Here is a 12,032-nt window from a genome sequence, read left to right as displayed (position 1 = left end):
AGAAACTATTATAGCACATTATGCAACGAGCCTATAATGGCAGTAATTAAGACGCAAGTATGTTTGTTTACGAAACGAGCGCAAGCGAGTTTCATAATTTTCATACGAGCGTCTTAATTACCATTATAGGCAAGTTTCATACGACTTTTTATGCTCGACCATATTTCTAACTTGAAAGTATTGAAAATTGGGTCTTTTTATGGTTATGTGCGAACTGACCTGAATTGTGAGATGTGCGCAGACGCGAAAGTATTGATTTTTTCCGAGGCCGAATGTCGTTGACCTTGGCACAGAATAAGGATGAACATTACTCTGATATAACCTGGAAATTGATTTAGAATTGAAAAACGAGATGACAAATTGAATTTATTTGAATATTATTTACAATTAACGCTAATTATTATAGTAACAGAACATAACCTTCTGCGACAGTATTGGATTTCCAGCCTCCGTGACTTTTCGCTAATTTTCTGTCGATTGCATATCCGAGAATAATCGATATAACGGTACAAAGCTGACTTGTCATTGGCTGAAGACCTGTACTTTAATGAGTAGGTGTACTTTAATGACATGCATTAAAGGACTGCTACCAGGTGTATAATTACTACATTTCGGCATGGTCGAGCATAAAATTTTTTATGGGAATTTTGTTGGATTCCAGAAATATGTTTTTGGTTGCAATTTTAGTGAAATTTGAAATGTGACAGTGAAGGAGATGTGGACTCCTCAGGAGATTGCACAATGTGTATCCTGGTTTATCGAGACATGATCAGTAAGCCCTAGTAAGTCCATTCGCAGTGCCGCCAGGGAATTGAACTTGTCGCGTTCGACTATCCACAAAGTCCTTTACACAAGAATGTGAGGCTGTTTACGAACAAAGTTCAGCTAGTGCAAGCTCTTCAGTTGAGTCTTCAGCCAGACAATTGTTAATGCCACACAGCATTTGCTGCCGATATACCGCATAGAATTGACGCTAAGGAAAGATTTCTACGGGAACAAAATGCACCTTCCACACTTCTATGTCAGGCCTGCACAAGGTTTGCGCTCTCCGAGCAGGCTCACAGCTCATGAGCGGAGGCAGATATTGACTGCGCTCTGTATAAGGGTGGACTGGAAGAAGGGGTGATCTCGTACAAAATGTACACAAAAGGAAGTACTATTATGAGTGTTTATGAAATGAATTCCCGTTCAGTGTTTGCAAAACTAATCTTGGACTGTTATTAATTAATAAAGAAATATTTATTTTACAGAAATAATAGAAATTCTATAGCTACTTAAATGTACAATATCATTTTGTTATATTTTTATTTATCGGTACATCAAAACGAGGTTTTATGCTGTTGGCAGCTGAAAGGAACAGTAGCCTACTGATCGTAATGAAACATCAGTTACAGATGTTCGATGTCTGCCTTTATTAAAGTTGATTATAGAAAACAGTTGAGTAGAGTGATCGGTTTGGAAGTAAATCCCGAAAAGACAAAGTATATGATTATGTCTCGTGACCAGAATATTGTACGAAATGGAAATATAAAAATTGGAGATTTATCCTTCGAAGAGGTGGAAAAATTCAAATATCTTGGAGCAACAGTAACAAATATAAATGACACTCGGGAGGAAATTAAACGCAGAATAAATATGGGAAATGCGTGTTATTATTCGGTTGAGAAGCTCTTATCATCCAGTCTGCTGTCTAAAAATCTGAAAGTTAGAATTTATAAAACAGTTATATTACCGGTTCTTCTGTATGGTTGTGAAACTTGGACTCTCACTCTGAGAGAGGAACATAGGTTCAGGGTGTTTGAGAATAAGGTGCTAAGGAAAATATTTGGGGCTAAGCGGGATGAAGTTACAGGAGAATGGAGAAAGTTACACAACACAGAACTGCACGCATTGTATTCTTCACCTGACATAATTAGGAACATAAAATCCAGACGTTTGAGATGGGCAGGGCATGTAGCACGTATGGGCGAATCCAGAAATGCATATAGAGTGTTAGTTGGGAGACCGGAGGGAAAAAGACCTTTAGGGAGGCCGAGACGTAGATGGGAGGATAATATTAAAATGGATTTGAGGGAGGTGGGGTATGATGATAGAGACTGGATTAATCTTGCACAGGATAGGGACCGCTGGCGGGCTTATGTGAGGGCGGCAATGAACCTTCGGGTTCCTTAAAAGCCATTTGTAAGTAAGTAAGTAAGTTGTATAGAAAACAGTTGCTCACAAATATAAATGTTGAGCCAAACATAGCAATCATTTTCACAGCCAGCCTGTGTAGTCGTGAATATTATTGCTAATGTTGGTAGTCTTGTAAAACTCAACCAGGCTAGTAGCATTATCCTAACGATCTTTAGCCCTTACGTCAGATTGAAGATCAATAAGTTCGAGCTGTAAATCGTTGAATGTTTAATGTTATGTTCCGGCCTTTAGTTTCCTCCATACTGTACTGTAGCAGTAGGTAAGCAACGTGAAACAGTTACTGAGAATACACACTGCACTCCACTAGATAACTGAGTGGTCGTTTCCCTCTCCTCTACCTATAGCAAGTCTTATGTCATTCTGACGTATCTTCCTCTCCGTTTCGGCGAGCGGTAAACACAGCTCTCTCGCTCCGAAAGAGCGCGCGCGCTCGTTGAGCGCTGTTTGTGCAGGTATTTTCTATGTCCTCCACACTTGTGCTTTGCCACCCACTGTCTTTTTACCGCAGCACACTCCCAATCTCCCGGATTGTTGGCCCTGATGGCGGTTCTCTTCCATATTGGGTCCGGACGTGATGTTACACCTACGTATCTGATCATATTCCGATAAACTAGGATAAACATATTTCTTTTGATAAAATGAAAATGTTCATTGTTACTTGTTATAATGAGGCTAGAATCATAATTGTATAATTTGTATGTTATTTTTATATGAATGGGTAAATTATTTTTCTTTGGGATGTGGCTCAGTCGGTTAAGGCGCTTGACTGCCGGTCTGAAGTTGCGTTCGGGCGCGGGTTCGATCCCCGCTTGGGCTGATTACCTGGTTGGGTTTTTTCCGAGGTTTTCCCCAACCGTAATGTGAATGCAAGGTAATCTATGGCGAATCCTCGGCCTCATCTCGCCAAATATCATCTCGCTATCACCAATCTCATCGACGCTAAATAACCTCGTAGTTGATACAGCGTCGTTAAATAACCAAAGAAAAAAATGCTTTGGGATTTACAAAGTTCATAATTACAAATTATTGTTTTTTTATATTATTCGTTTATTAATTTCTTGTTCTAAGGCTATGGACGATTGGACTGCATGTTTGCTGTAGCCTACATATTTGTCGTTCTGGTTCATTGACATTGAGAGATGCGCTACTACTTTTCATTCCAAGCTCACACAACCTAACAGTTTTGGTACCAACTTCCTAGCTCTGATTATCACCTTCATCTCATTCAGAAGGTAGATAACCATAGCAATTGATAAAGCGTCGTAAAATAACCAACTCAAAATCGTATTTATAGAGAGTTGGTTTGGAATACATTGTTCGAAATTTATATGTCTCGTTGGTAACACAAAAATATACTTATGGAGGAACACATACAGGGTTTTGATTTCAAAACTTCGCAGTCTAAACAACTAATTATTTAAATTTAATTCAATTTAAACAAGAAACACGCCAATTTAGATATTGAGAGGGAAGTCTGAAACTAGGCTTAATTGTATTTTAGATTTCACCTTCACACCTCAGCCACTCCAACTTTGAAATTTCAAATGACACCCCTATATTTCTATACTCAAATATGAAAGAGCATTCAATTGTTTATACACGCCATTAATTTGTTTTCGCATATTTTGTTTTCTATCATAGCCTGACAACCTGTATTTTTGTTATTATCAGTTGATTGTAGCATGAAAAAACAGCTTATTTTCTGTAATTTCCTAAATTTAATCAATAAGGATGATCTATGTTCTCTCTTGAAGGGTATACACCATTTTAAAATAATTTAGTACACAAACACAACTATTACATGAAATGCTCAATAAGTTTTTGTAGCTTTTTACTCTTCATTTCTAATCAACAATCAATGTTACAGTATGTTTCACTACAAGTTAAATTTCATATTAAGTCGATGTCATTTTATTAAAAGGTCGATACTAGGCGGTAGGTCTCCCTATAATATATGTAGATAGCATTGTTATAATTCGAACTTGCGCAACACCAAGCACAGGGATTATATTGAAGGAGGGGTAGGAGGACTATGCCTCATGTCGATGTAGATTTTGTTACTCTGAAAGTGAAAAATTAGAGAAGGGAAAACGATTATGGATAAAAAATATTCAAATCTAAATTTGTAATTTTTTTAAGTTAAAAAATGAGGGGGGGGGGCTTCAAACGCCGTAACCCTCCCCTTGCGTACGCCCCTGCAATAAAAGTTATTTCACTGAAAATAAGGTGTGTATACTAATTTCATAAGTTCAACCAGCTTGAGCTGAGAAACATCGCCAGTTAGGTCTGATTTTAAATCAAGACGAAATAATATTATCTGAATATTGTATATAGAACCAAAATTAACTGAAGGTTAATTTTATTGCTTGAACTAGATTAATTTTTTATACGACTGATCCTTAGGGATTAATTTATATTACGGGTTAGAAATTATATTCTGAGTCATTTTTTTATTGTCATTCCTCATATTTTTAGGAAAATTTCAAACAAAGAAAATATTAAGGGGAAGGATTTACAGGAATGACCAAATATGTGTCAAAATTATAATTCCTTTGTTTTTAGCATAAAAATATTTCATAACATTGACTTCATTTGAGCGAAATTTCAAGGTCGTTAAGAAGAAATAATTGTTTTTATATCATTTTTAAATAGCCGCTGCGCTCCAGTCCCTTTACTCTGTGTTCAAACTTCTCCGTCGAATATCCTGAGTTCGTTTATTTTACATTCTTCAACATTTAATACGTAATATCTCAGACAATAATGGAGATCATTGAATAAAATTTTCAGGACATATTCTCACATTATACATGAATAATTGAGGCATTGACATGGGAAAGGTCGTAACTGCCAAAAATTCGAATTTTTAGGTTTTTCATTGAGAAGATAGTAAATGGCCATGCCAATGGCACAGAGAAGGTAAGTATGTCCGTATGTAATGAAACGAAATTGGAAACGTAGTCACTAGATGTTGTAACTTGTATGTGCACACCCGTTGGCGCGGAGAAGGTAGTAACTCCTTTTACAACATCAGAGTGTGTCTAGACAAATATGGGCTGGTAACTGTGCAGGGCAGACTAAGAATCATTTGATTCTAATGGTCCTGATTTACATTATTGCCAAGAAACATTTTGATTCAGTGGACTTGAAATTCCTGGTTTCAGAGCATTCCTACATGCCATGTGATAGGGAATTTGGCATCATAGAGAAAAGAAAAAAAAAAGATGCAAAACCATGGTTCCAGAAGAGGTAAGGCCTAATAATGTAATAATGATGAAGGATGAGGATTTCTTCGACTTTTCTGCAGAATGTGACAAGTTTTTGAATACAACTCCTATCAAAATCAGCACCCTCAACTGGATTAGACTCTCAAGAGCTGATTTTCCTCTAATAAAAACAAGACAGTCATTTAATGACCTTGAAATGTGGACAGAGCACAGGATTTTTAAGAAAGGACAGTCATTAACGTCAATCACTAACTTGCAGTGCTTGCAACGCCTTGAAAGAAGACCAGTCGTCCCTGATGCCAAAAAGAGAGACTTGTTATCTATGCGAGACTTCCTCGATGAAAAGTACCATGCATTTTACCGAAAAATTTGTGCATAATGTATAAATAACGTTAATTCTCAGTTTGGCTAAGGAGTGATTTCAATGTTGTATTTTCATAAAATAGGATTTCACAGATAAATGTGTGCCAGACTTTTCAAATTTCATATGTAACACAAACATGAGTGTATGCCTTTCATTTAAAGCAGTTTCTGTAATAATGTAAGTGAGAAAGTGTTCATAAATTTGTTTTTTTTCTTCCCCTGAAAAATTTTGTTTTTGGCAGTTACTACCTTTCCCATGTCAGCGCCTCAATTCTGTAAGAGGAAATTGTCAAATTGAAAATTAAGGAGTAACTTAAAAATACACGTGCAATTTTTTTCTGTTCATAAAAATGCAAAATAAAAATAAAAATATAAACAATAAAATTTCTAAAAATTATCAAACAGAATCGATTAGCAGTCTTTTCGCTTTCTTTTAAGGGGTTAGGTACAGCTTACAGTAGTAAAAGTTTGGAAATATTCAACATTTTTCTCCTCCATTACTGTATCTTGTACATTAATAAAAACTGATAACTTTAAAACACTGTCCTTCTGCTATATGAAAAAAAATATATATTTTTACGATTTAAAAATATATATTTATTTATATTCTCATCATAGGATGTTGGATAGTTTTTGAATTATGTGGGAAACGCTTCATCACTGCGCAGTGAACTGAATTTTGAAAAGAAAAAAAAGTAAACAATTTTTTAAAATTGTAAAAATTTTTTTTTTTCATATAGCAGAAGGACAGTATTTTACACATACCTACTAATTTTCATTATTATACAAGATACGGTAATGGAGGAAAAATATGTTAAATATTTCCAAAATTTTACTACTGTAAGTTGTACCTAACCCCTTAAAACAATATTGGTGATTCTGCGATACTCTTGAGAGCAGATATATCATTTTCTTTATAGTGCTGCATTTGTTTTGCATTTTTTATATGTGTGACTGTACCATAAAGGGTGAAGTGAAAATTTTGTATTCAAAAGGCTTCATACATTGATATGAATTTATGTTAGAAAAATAGAGGCTGTACTTAAAATAATATAAGAAAAGAGATTTCCTGTAGGTCCTTCCCCTTAATAAAAATAATTAATAAACGAATCTAGAATTTTTGTTAATTTATTTTTATACTCCCATCCAATTATGTTGGTCTCATTTTTTTGTACAAAACTCTCAGTACCAGTATTCAATAAAAAGTTACTATGAAAATCTTTTGAAGAGACTAACCAAGAGTCCATGTATATATCTCAAGATTAAATTTATTTATTTATTTTGGTAATGATTATAACAAAATATAATGTATACAGAAAAACTTTAGCTCGCCCCTGAAAGAGTAGAACTCGTGCTCAGGGGCGGATTCCTGAATTGAAATTAAGCAGTATATAATGCAATTTGTTTTATGTCAACTACACAATATATAAATTTAAATTTACAATTTTTCAATTTTTATAAAATCCATACATAACTTTTTAAATTTAATACTAGAACTATTAGAATTGACAAGATTAGGGTATTTAAATATAAATTTGTTATATATTCTTGGGCCTAAATTACTACTATGATTAAATACTGTAGCAGTGTTGCATTTTGGTTCAAACAATCTTAAAAAAATCATAGTTTTTGTTTCATAACTATGAGAATACAATTCAAAATTATTTCGATTTCTATGTATGAATTTTATTAATAAAATATAATAAATCTGTCTTATGTTAAGAACATTAAAGTCTAAAAACAATCTGAGACGGAAAATCAATAGGTTTATGAAGACATATTTTAATTATTTTCTTCTGTAATAAATAAAATGGATTAAAATTGGATTTAAATAAGCTACCCCATCCTATAATTCCATACATAATTACCGATTGAAATAAAGTTAAGTATATTGTGCATAATAAACTTATTGACAAGTAATCTATACTAATAAAAAATCTGTAGCCGAAATTTTTCTGGTAATTTTCGATTTTCCAAAAATAATTGGTCCTAACATATATAATTAACCACCCTGAAACCGAAAATCACTTTTTTGAAATTTTTGTTTGTATATTTGTCTGTCTGTCTGTTTGTCTGGATGTTTGTTACCTTTTCACGCGATAATGGCTGAACCGATTTATATGAAAATTGGAATATAAATTAAGTTCGTTGTAACTTAGAATTTAGGCTATATGGCATTCAAAATATTTTATTTAAAAGGGGGAGGTTATAAGGGAGCTTGAATTAAATAAATCGAAATATCTCCCTTATTATTAATTTTCATGAAAAATATTACATAACAAAAGTTTCTTTAAAAATAATTTCCGATACGTTTCATTCCACGCAAAATTTTGGTAGGACTGATATTTAATGAGATAAATGAGTTTCAAAATTACAATAACAACGCCATCTAAGGTTGTGTAATGAAATAAAAAACAAATGACTTCGTCTATAAGGGGCCTTGGACAACAACAATCGAAAGCTATGAAACATAGCCTACAGAGAATATTTCTGTGTTTGTATAAAGTAATATCGGAAGCTAAATTAACCGATTTGTATAAAATTCATCATTGGAAAGTGTAGTTTCTCTAGATGGACATAATGCTATAATGTTATTACAGTAACTTCTGAGTGAATCGAGGACAGGTAAGATTAAAATAGCTTCTTATGCACAGAAAACTTGATACGCATTCGTTTCCTGTATTTCCTCAAATAATTTTTATGACCAAATGAGTGGTCTCTGGATCAAAATGATCGCATTTTAATTTTTTTTAATACAATTTAAATTAAGTAACATAATAAACGATTTATCCTTCTATCAAACACGAATGTTCCCTGGATCAAATGTCCTATTTTAATTATGTAATTACTTTATATTTATATCTGACAGGTGCAGCGGAGCGCACGGGTACGTCTAGTTCCTATATAAAACATGTGACTCATAAAAGCACATAAAAATATGCCTAAATGTGACACATAGTAGGTGGTGGTGGTGGTAGTTGTGGTGATTAAGATTATGTGAGATTATCGCTACAGATCGTGGTGATGATGATGATGATGATGATGATGATGATGATGATGATGATGATGATGATGATGATGGCTGATGACCGTGATATCACTGACTAATGAACCGTAATAACTATTCTCTAATAACTAATAACACAATATTGGTAGTTAATAAAGTGTTGATCGCACTAACCTTGGGGTGCGTATCTCGGTGCATCCTGAACGTTGTTCGCCGTGGGTGAATGCCTCGACGAAGTGACCAAGCCAATAAGGCTCACAACCTCACCTAACTTGTACAGTCTAATGAACTTTATCGATTTATGCAGCAAGCGAGGGCTGTCCATTCAGCTCTGCCATAATATTCTCTCTCAGTTATAAACAATTTCTTTTCCCCGGGGAAGGCCTAACAATTACAATAAGTGCGCTTTGATCCCAACAAAGCCTGCCACCTTGGTAGCCCAGTTGGCAATACACTGGATTTCGACGACTGCGGACCCGGGTTCGAATCCCGGTGATAATGAAGTTGTATTTGTAGTGGACAAGGCCAAGGTTTCTGAGGGATTTTTTCTCGAGATTCTTATGTTTCCCTCCATCATTCCATCTCCACTCTCGATTTCAATACATATTCATTAATAGCCGTACCCGTGCGCACCTGTTAGAAATAAATATAAAGTAATTACATAATTAAAATAGGACGTTTGATCCAGGGAACATTCGTGTTTGATAGAAGGATAAATCGTTTAATATGTTACTTAATTTAAATTGTATTTAAATAATTAAAATGCGATCGTTTTGGTGCAGAAAGCACTCATTTGGTGCAATAACAAAATTCTTTTAACATGTTTCTTATTTGTTATTAGATGCAACCATAGTTTAATGAATGTACAAAATAGCCTATCAATAATTAATACTAAACTGCCCCCCATTGAGGGTAGCCCTTACGGACTCAGTACATCCTCAAAAAAATTATTATACATATGTAAACATAGGTATTAATTTAAAAAAAAGGGAAACAAAGAAAAGGGCATGAAACATTACAATTGCTATTAATGTGGCACCATGTGATTAATTAGGATTTGACAGGATTTTTTTGACACAATTATCACAATGTCATCCCACAAAGATGTTGGCAGAACAAATTTCCGTCGAAATTCTTCGAAAAAAGCTGGTATAGTCCCTCGAGAACCTATGAGCAAGCCGAATACCTCAACGTGAATTAAGGCATAAGAAGTTATTTTAATCTTACATGTCCTCGATTCACTCAGAAGTTACTGTAATAACATTATAGCATTATGTCCATCTAGAGAAACTACACTTTCCAATGGTGAAATAATAATTAATTATACAAATCGGTTAATTTAGCATCCGATATTACTTCATACAAACACAGAAACATTCTCTGTAGGCTATGTTTAATATCTTTCGATTGTTGTTGTCGTCCAAGGCCCCTTATAGACGAAGTCATTTTTTCTTATTTCATTGCACCGCCTTAGATGGCGTTATTTTAATTTTAAAACTCATTTATCTCATTAAATATCAGTCCTATCAAAATTTTATAAAGAATAAAACTTATCGGAAATCATTTTTAAAGAAACTTTTGCTATGTAACATATTTCACAAAAATCAATAATAAGCGAGATATTTCGATTTATTTAATTCAGGCCCCCTTATAACCCCCCTTTCAAAATTTTTTCTTATTTCATTGCACCGCCTTAGATGGCGTTATTCTAATTTTAAAACTCATTTATCTCATTAAATATCAGTCCTATCAAAATTTTATAAAGAGTAAAACTTATCGGAAATCATTTTTAAAGAAACTTTTGCTATGTAACATATTTCACAAAAATCAATAATAAGCGAGATATTTCGATTTATTTAATTCAGGCCCCTTATAACCCCCCTTTCAAATAAAGTATTTTGAATGCCATATAGCCTAAAATCTAAGTTACAACGAACTTAATTTATATTCCAATTTTCATATAAATCGTTTCAGCCATTATCGCGTGAAAAGGTAACAAACATCCAGACAGACAGACAGACAGACAGACAGACATACAAACAAAAATTAAAAAAAAGCGATTTTCGGTTTCAGGGTGGTTAATTATATATGTTAGGACCAATTATTTTTGAAAAATCGAAAATTACCAGAAAAATTTCGGCTACAGATTTATTATTAGTATAGATTATCATTAAAATAGTATTAGTCTAGTGGCCATAAAAAAAAAAAAAAAAAAAAAACGGAGCCTTGTTCACTCAGAGCACGATAGACTGGTAACTAAGACTTTCGTGGTTCGAATCCTGCCTGCGAAGGAAATTTTTCTTTGTTCCTTATTCAAATTTATTCCAATACTTTTCGATTGCAGCGATATTTTACTACTTAATTAACTTATTCCCAGAACATGAATTTTACCAGCAATCGAAAAGTATTGGGAATAAATTTGAATAAGGAACAAAAAAAAGTTTCCTTCCCAGGCAGGATTCGAACCACGAAAGTCTTAGTTACCAGTCTATCGTGCTCTGGAGTGAACAAGGCTCTGAAGTCAGCTACAAGGGTCGGTTCGGTTTTTTTGCCAGTACTGCAGTATTGTGACTGGCGTATAAATAGCATCAGTGTGAGGAAACATAATACGTTTTTACGTGAATGAAAGAACTATCTACTGGATCTTCACCGGAATTTTAAGTCTACATGCTAAATCAACAGATGACACCACATAGCTGAGTCATATCTACAAAGAAAACGGTCATTGGAGCACTTCAGCATACATAAATAAAGGAGTGGTAAGACGCAATAAACTCGTTAGAAGCTGCGATGCTAGTTTTTGGCCCCCTCCTCCGTACAATCGAAAAAAAATAATAAGGCGTTACATATAAATAAATGGTGACTTGGTTAAATGTAAAAACATAAATAAATAACAACTCCTCTGATATATTACGAGATTTCATTTTTGCTTGCTTTGTTATCAGTTGCTTTGCCTGTTGATTCGGAGCTGCATTTGGGAGTGGTTTCAATTCCAGCTTGCCGTGATTACCTTGTTAGGGTGTTTCCGAGGTTTTTTGTCAACCGTAAGGCGAATGTCAGGTAATCTATGGCGAATCCTCGACCTCATCTCGCCAAATACCTCTCGATATCGCTACATAAATTACAGTTATTACAACAGTGTCGTTAAACAACCGATTAAAAGCATTTGAAGAGTACAGGAGAAAAAAAAGATGGATGTCACGTTGTTGTTATGGGTGAGATAATGATTTAATTCAACATAT

General features: G+C 34.1%; 1 protein-coding gene across 1 annotated transcript in view; it reads right to left on the bottom strand.

The window, feature by feature from the left end:
- LOC138712458 (transmembrane protein 198) overlaps positions 1-12,032 on the bottom strand; it is a 363,343-nt gene that overhangs the window by 180,561 nt on the left and 170,750 nt on the right. The gene's annotated exons all lie outside the window — the stretch shown is intronic.

The sequence above is a fragment of the Periplaneta americana genome, chromosome 13 (genome assembly GCF_040183065.1).
Source record: "Periplaneta americana isolate PAMFEO1 chromosome 13, P.americana_PAMFEO1_priV1, whole genome shotgun sequence".
Lineage (NCBI taxonomy): Eukaryota > Metazoa > Arthropoda > Insecta > Blattodea > Blattidae > Periplaneta > Periplaneta americana.
Note: the sequence above shows the minus strand (reverse complement) of the source record. Positions and strands in the feature narration are given on the sequence as shown.